Source organism: Enhydra lutris, unplaced genomic scaffold (genome assembly GCF_002288905.1).
Source record: "Enhydra lutris kenyoni isolate GAN:26980312 unplaced genomic scaffold, ASM228890v2 scaffoldscaffold9, whole genome shotgun sequence".
In the NCBI taxonomy this organism is placed as follows: domain Eukaryota; kingdom Metazoa; phylum Chordata; class Mammalia; order Carnivora; family Mustelidae; genus Enhydra; species Enhydra lutris.
This window is the reverse complement of record NW_019154093.1, coordinates 14,250,902-14,272,024: the sequence shown is the minus strand read 5'-3', so window position 1 is coordinate 14,272,024 and position 21,123 is coordinate 14,250,902.

Below are 21,123 nucleotides of genomic sequence, written 5' to 3'. Positions count from 1 at the left end.
GGGGGGGGGGGGGGGGGGGGGGGGGGGGGGGGGGGCAGGCTCCCCACCAAGCAGAGAGCCCGATGCAGGGCTCGATCCCAGGACCCTGGGATCATGACCTGAGCCGAAGGCAGAGGCTTAACCCACTGAGCCACCCAGGTACCCCATTAATTAACTATTTTAAAATTAATTTATTTTACTATTTTTTTTTCAAATTTCATATTTTCAAGTGATCAAGAAATGAAAAGAATGTGCAGAAAAGAAATATAGGAGTGAAAATTTTCTTTTACAAACCTTGTATGCATATTCTTACCAGTAAAGCAAGTACATACAATTAGTATTACAGTACCAAAAAAATGAAAAAAGTAAAACTGTTTACATCAGTCATTTTCACATCAACCTGTTTGAACTTTGATCCTCTCACTACAATCTGAGACCTTATGTAAGTGATCATTCAGTAACTAACAAATGATTTTAATAAAACCAAAACTGCTAAATTGTACCACTGATGTAACATTTACTTTCCTGATTCATCTTTCATTTTAAAACAGCTAAGACTTTTTAAAAATAAATTTCCATTTTAAAAGTGTGATTTCAATTCAGTCAAACATTTCGTCTGGGAATTAAAATTTGTCTTTAACCAGGGGCGCCTGGGTGCCTCAGTGAGTTGGGCGTCTGTCTGCCTTCGGCTCAGGTCATGGTCCCAGGGTCCTGGAATTGAGCCCTGAGATGAGATGGGCTCTCTGCTCAGCAGGGAGTCTGCTTCTCCCTCTCTGTATGCTGTTCCCCCCTGCTTGTATTTCCCCTCCTCAAATAAATAAAGTTAAAAGAAAAATTCGCACTTAACTAAACAGAAGTATTTTGCCTCTCATTTGCATTGTTTCACTGTTCTAAATTTTAACACCTAACTCCAACTGGCTGCGCTGAAGGACAGAATGGAGGTAAATCAAGTTCTGTTTCTTTGCCTTTATAATCAATCACTGTAAAGCTGTTGAAGCTACTGTGTGAACACAGGCATATCTAATACCACACGTGTTAGAGACATGACCCATGCCTAAAGTGAGTTCCAAGCACAACTGAGCACTCTCTGAATTAACTTCCAAAAGGGGCACCTAGGTGGCTCAGTCGGTTAAACATCTGACTCTTGGTTTCGGCTCGGGTCATGATTTCGGGGTCGTGAGATGGGGCCCTGTGCCCGGATCTGTGCTCAGCTCAGTTTGCTTGTCCCTCTCTCTCTGCTCCTCCTCTCCACACCCCCCAAATAAATAAATAAATAAAATCTTTACAAAAAGGTCTGTAGTAAATATATGCTAGTACATGATTTTCATGGTTTTTTTCTTTATTTTTGTATTGAGATTTAATTGACATTTAACATTATATTAGTTTCAGGTGTACAACATAAGGATTTGATATGTGTATATATCATGGAATGATTACCACAATAAGTGTAATTAACATCCATCACCACCATTATAATCCTTTTCTTCTCTCAGCAACTTTGTGGTATACAATACAGTATTATTAACTACTGTCACCATGCTGTACATTACATCCCAGGACTTATTTATCTTATAGCTGGAATTGTGTACCTTTGACTATCTTCACCCACTTTGCCCACCCCTCTCCTCCTCACCGGCCTCCCCCAAACTTCTGACGACCACAGTCTGTTCTATCTATGAGTTCAGTGCCTTGTTTTGCTTTTTGCTTAGGATATAACTGATACCATATTTGTCTTTCTCTGCCTGACTTATTTGACATACAAACTGCCTTCAGGGTCCATCTATGTTGTCACAAATGGCAAGATTTCCTTCTTTTTTTACTACAGCTGAATAATATTCCATTGTGTGTATATGTATATACATGGCAGTGATCAACATTTTGTATACTCGGTGGAATCTTTTTCTCCATGTACAAGTATACATGTTATATCTCATTTTTTGTGCTTTAAATAAAAACGAGTCATTTTCAACAAAATAAAAATCAGGAAAATTTTCTGAATGCATCATCTGGTTAAGACGTGAAGTCTGGAGTCAGGGCCTGGGTTTTAATCCTAGTGATGGCTCTGGTTCTGAGATTTTGGAATGTGTTATTTAATTTTCCTGATTCTCCTGAGGGGTGCCTGGAGGGCTCAGTCAGAAGACCATGGGACTCTTGATCTCCAGGTTTTAAATTCAAGCTCCATGTTGGGTATAGAGATTACTTAAAAATAAAATCTTTAGGGGTACTGGGGTGGCTCAGTTCTTAAGCCTCTGCTTTCTGCTCAGGTCATGATCCCAGGGTCATGGGATCGAGCCCCGCATCGGGCTCTCTGCTCAGCGGAGAGCCTGCTTCCTCCTCTCTCTGCCTGCCTCTCTGCCTACTTGTGATCTCTGTCTGTCAAATAAATAAATAAAACATTAAAAAAATAAATAAATAAATAAAAATTAAAAAAGAATCTTCCTTTTCTGCCTTCTCCCCGCCCACTCTGAGGCTTACATATACACACCCTATTCCGTGTTTGCCTCTCAGTGCTCCTCAAAGTGCAGGCAGGCCATGGATGACACCAGTTTGCAGACTTAACCAGTCCTGCAACGAGATACGGACAAAAATTGAGCGAAATGTTTAAAATTCTTCTAGTTATGTGGCCAGTTATTTTTGTGTGTTGAATCCAATGATGAAAAACTGGGACTTGTCTTGTGTATGTCCTTTTTTTCATTTTATTTTCCTAGTAATTAGTTTTCACTGTGTTTTAGAAAAGAATCCATCCTGACTGATTAGGGGTGAGAAAAAGTTCCCTCACCAAGACAGATTGAGAAGCACTGGTTTATTTTTATTTCCATGGGTTCTGGCATAGAAAGGCATTGAGTAGCTGCAAAAGTGAAGGATAAATGAATGCACTTGACAAATGTGTCTACCCTAAGATAATGGAATGAACAGAACTTGGTGCTGCATTGGGTTGATGCTGGGGAAGAACAGGGGGCATCAAGGGAAACTCCCAGGTGTTTACCTTCAGTTCTGGGTGGTTGCTGAGGCCATTCCCTAAGATTATGGGGGGCATTGAAAGAGGAGCAGATTCCGGACATTTTACAGATAACAAATTCGTATTTGACCAGATTGACTTTGAGGCTACCTATGAGATGGCCACATGAGGATGCCCAGAAAGCAGTTAGAGATACGGGTTAGAAACTCAGGACACAAAGTCAAAGCTGGAGAGTGCAGATTTCCGAGTCGAAGCCGTTAGAATATAGAATAGGAAGAGAAGTGGCTACAGAGACCTCTGGGTGCGTGGCACCGTGTCTGACACATGGACGCGATGAGCAACTCTCGGTCAAATAGAGAGCTTGTTAGGTAAGAGCCTGAGCCCATTTTATTCTAAGCCCACACCCTCCTTACTGGATTATAAGTGTTTAAAACTTCTTATTTTCCTGCTGCCCCAACAGCCCCACAAACAGCCTGTGAGCCCCCGAACACCAGTGTGAAAGTGTGGTCTCTGCTACAAGTCCCCTCTTTGCCCTGCCCTGACTGTGACTAATGGCATTCAAACACACCAATGACGTCCCCTCCTGCCTTTTGCTTGGGTACTCCATCCTGACACCCATAAAGGCACTTGTCCATGGTTCCCACTCTCTGGGTTTCCCTTCTGTTTGGTTGAACACGCTCCTTTGGTGCTGCCCTCATAGCCACCTCGGCAGGGCACGCCAGCCTCCCTCTTCTCTACCTTCACTTTCACACGTCTCTGTGTGGTTTTAGTCTGTGCGACTATAAAAAAAACAAAAACCAAAAAAATAAAAAAAAAAAAAACACATGTGCACACATTTCAAGTAACAAAATTGTTCCTTAAACCATACTTATAACCCTATTCGACTTTTTTCTTTTTTTCTTTTTTTAGATTTTTATTTATTTACTTGAGAGAGAGAGCATGAAAGGGGAGAAGCAGACTCCCTGTGGAGCTGGGAGCCCGATGCAGGACTTGATCCCAGAACTCCGAGATCATGACCTGAGCCAAAAGCAGTTGTTTAACCAACTGAGCTACCCAGGCGCCCAACTCTGTTCAACTTTCAATCTGTGCTGCCTTCTAACAGGCACCACTGGGGCTGGCGGTGAAGAAGACGAGAAAAGGCAAGGCTGGGAACCAGGAAAGCACAAGGCAGATTAGAAAACATAGGAGAGCCGGAACTCAGCCGTGAACTCGGGAGGGCTGACTGGGGGTGCTGAGGTGGCTCAAGAAGAAATTCAGAGCCAGATTTTAAAGGTACAGCCTTGGACTTCATTGTAAGTTGCAGAAAGATGCTTTCTCTCTGCTTCCTGACAGTATAAAGAAGGTATGGACAAAGGTACAAGGATTGCACCAGTTTATAATAGCAAAAGAAACTTGGAGATAACCCAAATATCTACCAAAAGGAGAATAAAAAACACACTGTGTGGGGTGCCTGGGTTGCCCAGTCAGTGAAGCATCCAACTCTTGGTTTCTGCTCAGGTCATGATCTCATGGTCGTGAAATGGAGTCCCACGTCAGGCTCTGCACTCAGGGGGGAGCTGGCTTGAGATTCTCTCTCTCTTTCCTCTGCCCCTGCCACCTGGGTTCTCTTTCTCTCTCTCTCTCTCTGAAATAAATAAATCTTTTTAAAAACACACACATGGGGGGGCGCCTGGGTGGCTCAGTGGGTTGAGGCCTCTGCCTTCTGCTCGGGTCGTGGTCCCAGGGTCCTGGGATCCAGCCCCGCATCGGGCTCTCTGCTCACAGCGGGGAGCCCGCTTCCCCCTCTCTCTCTGCCTGCCTCTCTGCCTGCTTGTGATCTCTGTCTGTCAAATAAATAAAATCTTTAAAACAAACAAACAAACAAACAACAACAACAAAACACACACATGGGGTGCCTGGGTGGCTCAGTGGGTTAAAGCCTCTGCCTTCAGCTTAGGTCATGATCCCAGAGTCCTGGAATCAAGCCCATGTCAGGCTCTCTGCTCAGCAGGGAGCCTGCTTCCCCCTCTTTCTGCCTGCCTCTCTGCCTACTTGTGATCTCTGTCTGTCAAATAAATAAATAAAATCTTAGTAAAAAAACCACACACACATTGTGTTACAGTCAAAAGTGGAATTCTAACTTCAAGCACAATGAATAAGAATGCCAGGCATCATCATAAATCTCAAAAACACAATCTACTAAATGTAATGTGTCCTGGGTTGGATCTAGAACAGGAAAAGGACATTAGTGGAAAAACTGGTGAAATCTGTATAAAGTCTATAATTTCCTTAGTAGGATTTTACCAGTATTTGTTCTTAGCTTTGACAGATGTATCACTGTTAGGTATGACGCTAACATTGCAAGAAGCTGAGTGAGCAGTTTACAGTAACTCTCTGACTACCTTTGCAACTCTCCTGAAATTTAAATGACTCCCAGATAGTTTATTTGTAAAATTTAAGCGCAAAAAAAAAGAAAGCAAGTTTTCTTTCTTTCTTTTTTCTTTTTTTTTTAAAGATTTTACTTATTTATTTGACAGAGAGAGAGACACAGCAAGAGAGGGAAAACAAGCAGGGGGAGGAGAGGGAGAGGGAGAAGCAGGCTTCCCACCAAGCAGGGAGCCTGATGCAGGGCTCGATCCCAGGACCCTGGGATAAAAGATAAAAATGAGTTAATGCAATAGGATAACATTTATACATAGTTTCAAACCATACAAATAATACTAGATATGGCTTATGGACACATACATATGTAATAAAGATATAAAAACATTCACAAGAATGAAAAATACCCAATTTAAGATAGTGGTTTCTCAGAGCAGGAAGGAGGAGAGAGTAAGGAAGCAGATCCAAGAGAAGTAGTGATGGAATTTCAAAAATGTGGGTACTGTTTCTTCCTCTTTAAAGGAATCTGGGGGAATGTCCATCGACAGAGGAATGGATAAAGAAGATGTGGTGTATATAGACCACGGAATATTACTCAGCCATCAAAAATGAAATCTTACCATTTGCAACAACGTGGATGGAACTAGAGGGTACTATGTTAAGTGGAATAAGTCAATCAGAGAAAAATGATTATTGTATGATTTCACTCGTATGTGGAATTTAAGAAACAAAACAGAGGAGTATAGGGAAAGAGAGGGAAAAATAAAATAAGACAGGGGCACCTGGGTGGCTCAGTGGGTTGGTCCTCTGCTTTTGGCTCAGGTCGTGATCTTGGAGTCCTGGGATCAAGCCCCGCATTGGGCTCCTGCTTTTGGCTCAGGTCGTGATCTTGGAGTCCTGGGATCAAGCCCCACATTGGGCTCTCTGCTCGGTGGGGAGCCTGCTTCCCCCTCTCTCTCTGCCTGCCTCTCTGCCTACTTGTGATCTCTCTCTCTGTCAGATAAATAAATAAAAATCTTTAAAAACAATAAGAAAAAGAGAGGAGAGAAGGAGACAAACCACAAGAGACTCTTAACTCTAGGAAACAAACGGAGGGTTGCTGAAAAGGAGGTGGGTGGGGGGATGGGGTAATTGGGTGACTGGCATTAAGTAGGGCACATGATGTAATGAGCACTGGGTGTTACATGCAACTGATGAATCACCAAACTCTACCTCTGAAACTGGTAATACACTATATTTAATTAATTGATTTAAACTAGAAAAATAATGTATCTGGAGCGAATATCATAGATGCTAAGATTTGACAAACCTGGAAGCCAAGTACATTGGTACTCATTATTATATTATTCTCTATATGTTTTAATGTGGTGGGGTTTTTGGTTTTTTTTTTTTCTGAGAAAGGAAAAAAGACTAGGAGGGCTTTCTGAATTGTCAAATTATGTAACTATAAAGCATATCTTAATTTCTCAGGAATGTCATTTCAACTCTCAACCCCAGATTGATGCTAATTCTGCTAAAGTAGAATTTTTTTAAAAAAATTATTTTCCAAGTAGAATTTCTAAAAAGTTAACTGGTTAATCAGAAGGTTGGGAAAGCTGATTCAAAGAGCATTTAAGGAACGAGGATTTACGTAATTTCATAGGCAGGGGATACTTCAGTACGTTTGCTAAAGGAGACACTTCTACAGGCTAAATGTTTGTGACCTCCCCCAAAATTCATGTGTTGAAAGGTGATGGTATTAGGAGGTGGAGGTTTTGGGGGGAGATTAGGTCATGAGGCTGGAACCCTCATGGATGGGATTAGTGCCCTTATAGAAGGTCCTCCAGCCGGCTCCCTCACTCTGTTTCTGGCCTTGAAAGTCTGCACTGAGAAGCTGGCGGTCTGTGACACAGAAGAGGATGTCACCAGCACCTGCCTGTGTAGGCACCCTGACCTCAGACATGCAGCCCTCGGAACTGTGACAAAGAATTTGTAGTTCTTCATAAGCCACCCAATCCAGGGGACTTCATCATAGCAGCCCAACCTACTAAGACAGAGATCAAACAAGTTAATGTAGGTAGCCCAGGGAATTAAAATTGTAAGCCCGCCTCACATGAAATGCTAAAGGAAATTCTTCAAGCTGAAATGAAAGGAGACTAACGAGCAACATGAAAACTTCTGAAAGTATAAATCTCACTGGTAAAGGTAAGCATACAGTCAAACTCAGAACACTCTAATACTGTGATATGGCGGTGTATTAACACTTAATTTGGTAGAAAGGTTAGAATATTAAAAATTAATCAGAGCCACAATCATTTGTTAATACACAATATAAAAAGAGATGAGTTGAGACGTCAAAACATAGTGAAGGAGTAAGGAGTAGAGTCTATGTGTGGAATCAAAGTTCAATTATTTGTTTGTTTGTTTTTAGATTTTATTTACTTATTTGACACAGAGAGAGAGATCACAAGTAGGCAGAGAGGCAGGCAGAGAGAGAGGGGGAAGCCCAGGGAGCCTGATGCGGGGCTCTGTCGCGGGACCCTGAGACCATGACCTGAGCCGAAGGCAGAGGCTTAACCCTCTGAGCCACCCAGGCACCCCAAGTTCAATTGTTATCTGTATAAAACAGGTTGTTATATCTGTAAGATGTTTTGTGTAAGCTTCATGGTAACCCAAAAGCAAAAACCTATGGTAGGTACACAAAGGAAAAGGGAATCAAGCATACCACTGCATAAAAAGATCATCAATTCACAAAGGAGGACAGCAAGAGAGGAAGGAACAAAAGGCCAGAAAACAATAAGATGACCTTATTAAGTTCTTATCTATGGATAATCACTTTAAATGCAAATAGATTGATTTCTCCAGTCAAAAGACATAGGGTTTCTGAATGGATAAAAAAAATAAGACCCAAGATACACTGTCTTCAAGAGACTCACATCAGCTTTAAACACGTGTGTAGGCTTGGGCGTTTGGATGGCTCAGTGGTTTAAAGCCTCTGCCTTCAGCTCAGGTCGTGATCCCAGGGTCCTGGGATCAAGCCCCACATCAGGCTCTCTGCTCAACAGGGAGAGGAAGAGATGACTAGAGATATTCCACAAAAATGGAAACCGAAAGAGGGCAGGGTAGCTCTACAGTATCAGACAAAGTAGACCTCAATCAAGAGGGAGATGAATGGGGGATGGACTAGATGGGGGATGGGAATTAAAGACGGCCCTTGTGATGAGCACTAAGTGTTGGCTGTAGTGATGAATCACTGATTTCTACTCCAGAAACCAATATTGCCCTGTATGTTAACGAACAACATTTAAATGAAAATAAATAAATAAAGCTGTAACAAGAGGGGTTGTGACTTTGAGCCCCAAGTTGGGTGTAGAGATTACTAAAAAATAAATATCTAAACTTCAATAGAAAAAAAAAAGCTGTAACACGAGGTAAAGACGGTCATTATATGATGATAAAGGAGCCAACTCATCAACAAATATAACAGTTATAAAAATACATGCATCTAACATTGGAGCACCTAACATATACGAAGCAAATACCAACAGATCTGAAGGGAGAAATAGGCAACAATATTATCGTGGGAGAATTCGATACCCCACTTTCAACAATGGAAAGACCCTCCAGACAGAAAATCAGTAAGTAAAGATTGGACTTAAACTACACTTTATACCAAATGGGACCAACAGACATATGCAAAGCATTCCATCCAACAATACACAATACACAGTAAACACACACGCATATATATCATATAGTGTATATATATTATTATGTATATTGTTACATGTAATTTATTATTATGTAACATTGTATATATTATGTATATTATTCAGCCATAAAAAGGAAATCCTGCCATTTGCAACATGGCTGGACCTTGAGGGCATTCTGCTAAGTGAAATAAGTCAGACCTAGAAAGGCAAATAACATATGATCTCATTTATATGTGGAATCTACAAAAGCTGAACTCAGTAACAGTAGAATGGTGGTTGCCAGGGCCTTGGGTGGATGGGGTGGGTGGAGAGAAATGGAGAGAAGTCAGTCAAAGGGTACAAAGTTTCAGTTATAGGATGAGTGTGTTCTGGGGATCTAATGTACAGCATGGTGACTATAGTTAACAATAGCTAATTATACATTTAAAGTTTGCTCAGAAAGTAAATCTTTACGTTTTCATCACAGACATGTGCACGAAAATGTAATTAGGTGAGGTGATGGGAATGTTAATGCAGTGGTTGTAATCATTTTGCAATAAATGTGGGTATCAAATATCAGGTTGTATACAAGAAACTTTACACAATATGGTGTGTCAATTGTATTTCAATAAAGCTAGGAAAAAAATAGAAAGTTGAAGAAAAGAAATAATGAAAAAGGCCGAAATAATGAAACAGAAAATGAGCATAAAACAAAGGAAAGCAACAAGCCCAAATTGTCATTTTGAAATGATTAATAAAATTGATCAATTCTGGGTGCCTCGCTGGTTCAGCCAGTGAAACACGGGACTCTTGATTTCGGGGTTGTGAGTTTGAACCCCATGTGGGGTCTAGAGATTGCTTAAATAAATAAACTTTTTCAAAAAACAGAATTGATCAACCCTTAGAAAAACCAATCAAGAAAAGATAACTGAGTATCACATTCTATATGTGCAGTTAAAACTTAATGAAATGTAATGGAATTGTAAAAGCCACCTTAAAGGGATTAATAAAGTTTTCTGGATTTATAAATAGAATAATAAATATTAGAGCAATATGAATTTAAATGAAATTATACAAACATGAAGTAATATAATTTTTTTAAAAAGGGTAATATAATCAGTAAATGAAAGAAAAGCTTGAGGAAGAACTGAACTTTTTACCATGATAGCTTTCAAGAATAAAATACTAACTTTAAGAAACTTAAAAAAAAAAGTGTACCTGGTTACATAAGATATTAACTTTGTGAGATGCTGGTGACAGGCATATGAGAACGCTCTGTGCTGTCACTGAAACTCTCTGAAAATTGAAAATTATTTCAAAATAAGTTTTAAGAAAAACTTTTAAAAAAGGACATATAGTCATCCTTTTGCCTTATTACCAATTTTATGTAATTTTTCTTAATAGTCCCCTGCTGTGATCATAACTACTCTCCAAAGATCACTCTCAATCATCACAAAACTCTGGCCTTACAGTGTTTGGCCTGATTCATTTACATCAAGCAGCATGTGTTCTTATAAACTCTGTTGGTCTGTGTGATATTGTGATTTATAGTAAGAAATATATATATTTGGTTTCTGGCCAGGAGGTCTTAAAACCCTTGGAATTTCTTCACTGAAGGGAGTGATAAATGTATCTTTTGTTATGCTAATGAAGCAGCTTTTGGAAAGCCCCTAGAGCACCTAAGGATGGGGGCTGGTTCTCAGAGGAACCAGCCATGTGATTAGTGGGATGGAACTTTCAGTCCCATCCCCCTGACCTCTCGGGAGGGGACAGGGCCTGGAGGTTGACTCAGTTACTCTTTTGATCCCTTATGCCTATATAATAAATCCTCCATAGAACCCCAGAAGGACTGGGCTTAGAGAGCTTCTGGGTTGAACACATGGATGTTTGGGAAAAGTATGAAAGCTCAGCCCATGCATCTTTTCCAACTGGCTGGTCCTGAGTTCTATCCTTTTTACAATAAACTGGTGATCTAGTGAGTAAAATGCTTTCCTCGAAGTTCTGTGAGCCATTCTAGCAAATTAATTGAACCCAAGGAAGAGGTCGTGGGACCTCTGATTTATAGCCAGTCTGTCAAAAGTATAGGGGACACTCTGGACTTGGCACTGGCCTCTGAGGTTGGGGTGGTAGGGACAATCTTGTAGGACTAAACCCTTCATCTGTGGAATCTGATGCTACCTCTGGGGAGATAGTGCCAGAATGCAGTTGAATTTTTGGACCCCCTGCTGGTGACCAAGAATTCCTTGTTGGTTTGGGGAAGCTGCCACACAGGCAGGCGCGCGTGCACACACACACACACTGGAATTGGGTCCAGGAATCTAAAAGAATTTGATAAAATTCTTAAGGATGTCTTTTCCTAAGTGCCCACAGTTCTTGGTCAGGCCGCTTCGAAGAATGAGAGGTAGACCAGACGAAAAGTGCTGGGCAGCAAAGTTTATTGAACAATAGTACCAAGCCTCCAAAGAAGGGGAGGGGACCAGAGAGAGTTGCCCTCTGGTAAGTCAACGGATTTGGGGATTTTTAAAAAAGATTTTATTTATTTATTTATTTATTTTTTTTTTTAAGATTTTCTTTATTTACTTGACAGAGAGAGAGATCACAAGTAGGCAGAGAGGCAGGCAGAGAGAGAGAGAGAGAGAGAGAGAGGAGGAAGCAGGCTCCCTGCTGAGCAGAGAGCCCGATGTGGGACTCGATCCCAGGACCCTGAGATCATGACCTGAGCGGAAGGCAGAGGCTTAACCCACTGAGCCACCCAGGCGCCCCAAAAGATTTTATTTATTTATTTGAGAGAGAGAGTAAGTCAAAGAGCACGAGTAGAGGGAGGGACAAAGGGAGAGGGAGAAACAGACTCCCCGCTGAGCAGGGAGCCCAATGCGGGACTCGATACCACAATCCAGAGTTTGTGACTGGAGCGGAAGGCTGATGCTTAACCTACTGAGCCACTCAGGCGCCCCCTGCGGGTTTTTCCGAGAGTGCTGGCAGGCTGTTTTAATCTGATCAACTCTCCACGCATTAGTCACCCAATCAGGTTAGTGTCCACGTGCTCATTGACCTATCAGGTAGTTGTTCATGTGGGAAACACCTCCTTCCAGGGTGATGTAAATAGCAGGATGGGGTCTTTTTCCTTGAAAGGGTAGTTTCCTTTTGGTGGGGGGGACTTGTCCCTGCCTGCCTTTCTTCCCAATATCCTGCATTATTTGTAAGCGATAGAGGGTTCTCAGTGTTCTACCCCCGTTGTTCTCTCTCTGAAACAGACCTTGGATACTTCGGTAAAGGTTATAATAAGGATGATTGAGGCTATTCCAGAAGCAAAAGTGGCAGAGGAGTATATTGTGTCTTCGAATGTTCAGCTCACCAATTCTCTTCACGAGGAAACAAAAATGAATCTTAAAAATCAAATAAATTAGGGGCGCCTGGGTGGCTCAGTCGTTTCAGCATTCAACTCTTGGTTTTGGCTTCAGTCATGATTTTGGGGTCATGGGATTGAACCTGGCATGGAGCTCCCGCTCTGATTCTCTCCCTCTGCCCCTCCCCTACTCTTCCTCTCTCAAATTCTTTTTTTTTTTTTTTTTTAGATTTTATTTATTTATTTATTTGACGGAGATCACAAGCAGGCAGAGGCAGGCAGAGAGAGGGGGAAGCAGGCTCCCCGCTGAGCAGAGAGCCCGAGGCGGGGCTCGATCCCAGGACCCCAAGATTACCACCCAAGCGGAAGGCAGAGGCCTTAACCCACTGAGCCACCCAGGCGCCCCCTCTCAAATTCTTAAAAAAAAAAAAACAAAACTAACTAACTAAAATGTATGTTTGTATTCTACTCTACACCGGTAAAAATCAGGAAAAAGACAATTTTTTTAAGACAAATTTTTTTTTTAAGGTAAAATTTCAGGTCAGTCTGACTTGTCCGGCATTCAACCTTGCTTAATTGCATAAACTTGGATTTTGCATAAAATTGCTTCCAAGGTACCAGTTTCTAGGAGAAAAGGTTTTGCTTAACCCATTTATAGTATTAGAAGTTCAGCTTCTTTGTTTTCAGGTGGTTTGAGCAATATTGGATTTATATAAGCTCTTGTTAGTCTCTATGAACCAATCAGAATAAATGTCCTTTAATTTGAGATTCTTTAAAATCTAATTTGCTCATGCCCTTAAGCTGTGGGAAAACATCCTACACCCGCACAATGAGATTTAAAGCTTTTCTCATTTGCAGGGCTGAAGATATCCAGAGTTTGCCGGTTCCGTTTTACCTGTCACTAGTCTGAGCAGACACAGAACCACAATGACTCACCAGTCCCCATCTCAAAGGGCCCTTCCCTTGTCCATTGGGCATGAAATATTTTAAGTGATCTGATCTCACAAATGGTATCAAGACCAACAAAACCAACAAACTGGATTCTCTGTCATCTCTCACCTGACAGAAAGAGCTCATCACTCACCTGGCAGAGACCACCAACGGTCAAACCATAAAACCAGATTCCTGACCATCACTGCTTCCCGTGGGGAAAACTGAACCACTTCTGCACCACTGGGCTCTTCTGTACACACTATGTTCTCAGCAGTGCAGTCCAGCCTGGTCTGGTGGCCTGATTCCTTCTGTTCCTGGACCAGCTCTGGGAAGGGAAGGATCCCCAGAATAAGCTAAACAAGTCGTAGAGGAACTGACCCTGCCAATAACCAGAAACAAAAACAAAGAATCAGAAGGAAAAAAGAAAAGAAAAAGAGCAAAAGTGGAGTCACAAGGCCTCCTAGGGTTCACTCCAGCAGTCATGAAAATACATGATTAGGCTGAACCCATGCGTTTCTACTGCTAATCCTAATAGGAGGCAACCGGGCAGACCTTCCAAGGCTGAATTCCCAGCACTAATTAAGGGAAGAAAACTTTCAGAATCTCTGAGCAAGGCTTTCTTAGGATAGGTTTATCTGACCATTGAAACCTCCAAGCTCACTATTAGGTAAGGTCAGGAGAGCACACAGCCTCTTGGGAAAAGAGGCCCTAAACTGCAGTATTAACCTTAAAAATAAAACTGCCAGGGGGTGGCTGGGTGGCTCAGTCGGTTAAATGCCCACCTCTTGATCTCAGATCAGGTCTTGATCTAAAGGGCATGAGTTCAAGCCCCGTGCTGGGCTCCACGGCATGGCACCTACAATCAATCAGTCAATCAATCTGCCAGTTATTTTACCAGGGGAAAATGGGTTTCTTTGGGAATAGCAGAGAACTGCAATCAGGAACAAACAAGCTACCGTACAACCGCAGGCAAGGCCAGAGAACAAAACGGAGGAACATTCTTACAGAGGAAAGGAAGTCCACCAGAATAAAATGGGAGTTCAGAGTATATGGTTCTTCATTGGCTGAGTTGGGACAGTCTCTCATTGGCTGCGCTGTTGGTCAGGGTAGGAGGAGCTAAAGTAGTGAACTTGCAAGGTGCACCTCTCCCTGCTGGGTCTGCCCTTGACTGCCACAGACTCCTGCTCTGGTGAGTGGGAGGAAGTGAGAGCGCCCCCTTCTGGCCTCCCAACTCCATTCTAAAGGAGATTTCCCTTTACTAATTTTCACAGCAGGTGACTGGCTTTTCTAATAGTGATTAGAAAATCACTTGTCACACTTCTCTTTCCAGTGCCTTAACAAAGTCATGAGCAAGCGCATTAGCTTCCGGTCATTCAGTGTAATTGAAAACTCTAGTCTCCTAATCATCAACCCATCATCATCATCATTACAGTTGCCCCTCTGTTCACATCTCCATCACACCCCACCCTTCTTCCTTTCCATCCTAAAGAGGATCTTCTCTGCAGCCAGGTGAATCAGAGATAATTGTCCATTTCCAGCTCCATTCTCCTGCTTCATTTGAATAAAAAAGCAACAGTGAACAGATAAAGGATTGAATGAAGGGGCAGACCACACCTTTCCCCTTCTCTAAGTATCTGTGGCAAAATCTGACCTGTGGGGAGAGTGGGAAGAACAGGAGAGAGGTTCCGATGAACTGGACTTGAGATCTGTTACTCCCAATTTGTTACTCTTGTCTCTTCTGGTCTCTGACATCACCTTATCTTCTCTTCGTGTTTTTGTCCTTGTGTCTCCCTCAGAACTGCTCTACTTCCCTCCTACTCTGTCTGCATTCCAGTCCCTGTAATCACCTTGAATGGTGGAGAAGTTCTATCTGAAATCTAACTTGAGTGACTTCTTTTGAAGTTTATACTTGGAACCTGGGGAGGAAATTTTGTATAGAGGGACTATCAACCTTGATAGTTCCTAACATTTCTCCAAACTTTTAGCGTTCTTCATGAATCTTCCTCAGTTTTCACCCTGGAGGAAGTGAGGGTGAAAATGAACGTGTAAGAATAAGGATGGGGTGCCCTGGGAATAGGATGAAATAGTAATGGGGATCGAGTGGCCCCAGGGGTGGGGATTGGGATGGGAAAGGAATGACACTGGGAAGAGGCTGGTGATAAAGATGGATGAGAATGGAGATCAGAGTGAAAATGGAGATGAGGATGGAATGGAGACCAGAGGGACATGCAGATGGGGTAGAAGCAGAGGATAGAGAGGGGGCTAGAGAAGATGGGGATGGGAAGGAGAGAGGAATGGAGATGGGGATAGGAGTGGAGATGGAATGGAAGTGGAAATGGGAATAGGACGGAACAATGAAGTGTGTGGCATCAGGTTGGAGATGGTGATTCAAATGAGTCAGGATGGAGCCAGTCTACTCCACAGCTCCCAGTGCTGGGGTCTCCTCATGCAGCATTCTTGAGTAGGGAACTGGCAGGATAGCTTAAACTCAGCTGTCTTCCATGGTGGCCTCTGGCCTACAGGCAACTCCAAATCGTAAGAGTACACTCTTCTCCCTACACCAGAGACTCACATCCCACATCTCTAACAGCCCTCTTCCCCTCTCTCCTTCCTCCCCTTTCTTCTGCTTACATGGATAAGGGGGTTTGGAATGATGGTTAGGAGTAGCAGATTTAGTTCGGTTAGCCCTCAAGTCCTCAAAGGGGTGGCTAGCCCTTGATTATTGGAGTACCTGATGCTGCTTTGTCCTCAACTCTGGTCCTAAGGATTCCTCTGGAATAACAAAAGTCCCTTTCAACATCCTATTATAACCACTGTCATTGAATTGATTGAGCTAAGAGATGGTCACACCAGATTGAGCTGAGAAGTTGTTTTCCCCTCATGGATATGAGTGATTTTCTCAGTATGAACTGAGTGAGATTTCTTCATCAGAACAAGATGTACTTGGGGTGCCTGGGTGGCTCAGCCAGTTAAGCATCTGCCTTGAGCTCTCATGTCATGATCCCGGGGTCCTGGGATCGAGTCCCGCATTGGGCTCCCTATTCGGTGGGGAGTCTGCTTCTCACTTCTCCCTCTCCTCCTCACTCATGCTCTCTCTCTGTCAAATAAGTAAATAAAATCTAAAAAAAAAAAAAAAAAAAGAAAGAAAGAAAGAAAAAGGTGTGCTCTCATAAGTACAGTCATGGACAGTGAAGACCTCTATTGACTCAATTTCAGTGCGCTCCTTGTATAAACTGAGTTACTAAATCTCCTAGAAGAATGTTCCCAGAGGCCTGTAGCCTGAGCCATTCTCCCAGCTCTCATTAAGGGCACTTCTTCCAGCCATTGCTACATTTCTTGAAGGAGACTCTGACTCCAAACTTTGGAGAGTAACAATTCTGAGGAAGGTACTGATTTATGTGAGGAGCCCAGGGCTCTCTCGTCCTCTTGACCAATGCGAAGGTTTGTGTTTCCTTTGTTCAGACTCACACTTTCCCTGTGACCACTACTTGCATCAATACACTGACTTAGGGCGCCTGGGTGGCTCAGTCGGTTAAGTGGCTGCCTTCGGCTCGGGTCATGATCCCAAGGTTCTGGGATCGAGTCCCACATAGGGTTCCCTGCTCAGCGGAGAGCCTGTTTCTCCCTCTCCCTCTGCCTGCCTCTCTGCCTACTTGTGTTCTACCTATCTGTCAAGTAAATAAATAAAATCTTAAAAAAAAAATACACTGGCTTAATTACAACAGATTTGTAATAAGTACTGTTCCCTGGTAGTGTAGGATGTACACATTGTTTTTCTCAGGAGATAAGTGGTAATTCCTAGCCCTTTTTATTTCCACACATATTTTACAGTATTCTTGTCATGTTGGGATTTTTTTTTTTTTTTGCAATGAATTGCAATGAATCTATAAATCCACATGGAGAAACTTGATATATTTAAACTAACGACTCTTCCAATCCATATTATGTCTCTCCATCTATTTAGATCTCCTGTAATGTCTCTTATCAGAGGTTTATAATTTTCCCTGAAGAGGTCTTGCACATATTTTCAGTAGACTTATTCCTATGACTCCATTTTTTTAAAAATACTATTTCATTTTCAATTCTGGTTTCTTACAGGAATATAGAAATACAATTGATTTTTATGTTGATTTCATATCTGGCAACTATGCTGAATTATAATTATTTGTTTTCAGATTATTTAAGGTTTTTAAATATAGATAATCTTGCATCTGTGAATAATACTGGTTTTATTTATTCCTTCCCAATCTTTTACCTTTTATTTAATTTTTTTCCTTTTTATACATCACAGGCTATGATCTCAAGCACAACGTTGAACTGAAGTAATAATGTGGGCATCCACGGCTTGTTTCCATCTCAAAAAGAAGTTTTGTTGCTTGCTACAGGATTTTTGTAAATAGCTTTTATCAGGTTAAAGAAATGTCACTTAATTCTTAGTTTGCTAGAAGTTTTCATGAATAAATATTAAATGTTATCATATGCTTTTTCTATTGATATAGTGTACTAACAAGTATCACATTTTTGTATTTGTGTTTATGGGGGAGATTAGCCTATAATTTTCCTTCTTCAAAGTGTCCCTGTCAAGTTTTGTTTCAAAGTTATGCAGGCTCATAAAATGACTAAGGGAGAGCATTCCCTCTTCATTAGTTCTCTGGAAACATTAGACTGTAATTGTGTCTCTTTGAATGTTCGGTGGCGCTCACTGGTGGCAGTCAGTCTGCCATCTTGAATCTGTTTGGGAGCCTTAGCAGCTGCAAGCTTCCTCCTAAAGTGGCTCTTCCTGTGATAGCCTCCTAAAAACAAGCACTAACATTCTCCAACACTCAGCAAATCAGATATGAAATATTGCTTCTTCTGATCACATGATCCTTAATAAATGCCCCTGTTAAATCCAGCCTATTTTCAGTTCCAATAATGAGAGAAGCTCGTGATAGCTTTGAGGTTATTACCAATTTAATAATATTTTCTGTTAATTTCTCCCCAAATACCAATCTTGACAGGTCGGTGAGATATTCCCAGAAAGTTCCACATAGGAAGTTTTGGTTTCAGCAGGAAGGTATAAAGAGGTTTCCTCTGCCTTACACTATGCACAAGAAGCCAAACCTGTTAATTTGCCCCAGCTTATTCCTTTGCTACATATGAATCTGTCATGATTTATATCCATTCATTTTTCTATTTGAAGTGATACACGATTGTAAACTATTATGGGAAAATGGGAATTTTTCACCTCTGGAGGAGAAAACATTTCTGTATTTATACTCTGTTCTACGCCTAACCTTTTGTTGCAGCTATCCAAAAAAAAAAAAAAAGAAGAAGTTATTATTCTTCAAAAATCTTTCTACCTGGAAACGCTCTAGCACTTTGCTACTTCAAAGTGTGGTTTATGAACTAGCAACATCGGCATCACCGCAGAGCTTGTTAAAAATGCAGAATCTCTAGTCCCTCCCCAGAATTTAGAAATCAAAATCTGCATTTTTGCAAGATCCCTAGGGGATTTGTGGGTAGGCTAGCAATTAAGAAAAACTGCTCTGGCTGATGCCACGTACCTTTCCCAGGACACACTACTGCTTTTGTCCTCCCCCTCCCTGCCAACCATCAGTGCATTCTTTTCTGGCGATCATGTCTGCCAAATTCAGGAAAGGACTCCAGGAGACTAGTGTCATGAAAAATTGAGATTGTTCTTTGTTGTTGTTGTTGTTTTTTAACCCATTATAAGCACTATTAGTTTTCAAATCTCTTTTACTGTGAAATGTAACACATGTAAAAGTGCATAAAATATAAAGTACAAGCACTAATTCTAATGTGAACATCCACTTACATACCACCCAAATCAAAAAAATGGAACTTAACTAGCACCCCAACAATAGCCCCTCACCCATACAAGTGTCTTTCCAGATCACATGACCCTTTCTATCCTAGAGGTAACTATGATCCTGAATTTTCTGTGAATCACTTGCTTCTTTTTCTTTTATACCACATATGCATATGGCTCTAAACAATATGGTTTAGTTTGGCTTATTTTTTGAACTCTGTATAAATGGAATCATGTACATAGCACTTCACGCACTTGATCTGTAAGATTCCTTTGTGGTATTGTAACTCATTCATTTTATTGCTAAATAATTTTCCATATGAATACGAATATGTTACAATGTGTTTATCTCTTCTGCTGTTGATGCCCCATGGAGTTTTTGAGGTTATTATCAAAATGCTGCCATGATTGTTTTTATATAAATATTCTGGTGAACCAGAATAAATAATCTGGTTTTATATAAATATTCTGTGCACCAATCCTCTAGGAAAGTGATCCCAAATTTTTCTCCCTTACCCCTAGAGACTTGAAAAATGTATGCATTCTCTCATACATTCTCAAAAATTTTTTATTAACATATAATGTATTATTTGCCCCAGGGGTACAGGTCTGTGAATCATCAGGCTTACACACTTCACAGCACTCACCATAGCACATACCCTCCCCAATGTCCAAAACCCAACCACCTTCTCCATACCACAACACCAACCCCCGCTCTGCAACCCTCAGTTTGTTTTGTCTCTCACACATTTTCTAATAGACCTTGTTTTTTATTCAAAAATTCACCACCACCGCTTTAAATTCACCAAAAAATATTGAGCAGAATGCACAGAGAGTCCCCATATACCTCCTGCCTCTACACACACCTCTACACATGTACAGCCTCCACTGTCAACATCCCACACCAGTGATAACATTTGGTACAATTGGTGCATCTGCACCGACACATCATTATTGCCCAAAGCCCATAGTTTACATCAGGGTTCACTCCTGGTATTGCACAGTCTATGGTTCTTGACAAGTGTAGAATGACGTGGAACCATTATTATAGTATACAGAATGGTTTCACTAGCCTAAGAATTGGCACATATTTTTAAGTATATCGAAAATGTTCACTGTAAGTTAAATAGTTGCAAAGGATTTAATTTCTGGAGTACTACAAACCTTGATATATTAAAATAAAGCTTTTATAGCACTCTTTATTTTTGAAATATTTTATTTATTTATTTGACAGAGAGCGAGAGAGAGAGAGAGCACAAGCAGGGGGAGCTGCAGAAGGAGAGGGAGAAGCAGGCTTCCTAATGAAGCGGGGCTCTGTCCCAGGACCCGGGAATCATGACCCGAGCTGAAGGCTGCTGCTTAACTGACTGAGCCACCCAGTGACTCATCTAAATACCAGTAGACTAAATCCTATTGCAATTTTTTATTTTTTATTTGCAAATAATTTTTGTATTTCCAAGGAAGTTCCAAGAACAATGCAAAGAATTCCTATATGCCCTTCACTCAGATTCCCCAGGTATTAATATCTTACCACATTTGCTTTATCTATCCCTAAATACTTTAGTGCATATTTCCTAAAGATAAGGACATTCTCTTATATAATCACAATATAAATATCATAATAAGGAAATAATACTGATATATTACCAAATAGCCTTGTTCTTATTGTCCAAAAAATATTCATTTTTAAAAAGATTTTTATTATTTATTTATTTGACACAGAAAGAGAGAGCACAAGCAAGGGGGGCATCAGAGGGAGAGGGAGAAGCAGGCTCTCCTCTGAGCAAAATTAGATCCCAGGACCCTGAGATCATGACCCAAGCTGAAGGCAGACCCTTAACCAACTAAACCACCCAGGCACCTCTAAGTAATATTCATCTTAAGTAAAGAAAATCTAGGATCATGAGCTACATATAGTAGTCATGCCACAAAGCCTTATTCTGAAGTAATTCCTCAGCCTTTCCTTGTCCTTTATGATCTTAACACTTTTGAAGAATAAATCAAGTTACTCTGTGGAATGTTCTTTAATTTGGGATTGTTCAGTGTTTCCTCAAGAGTAATT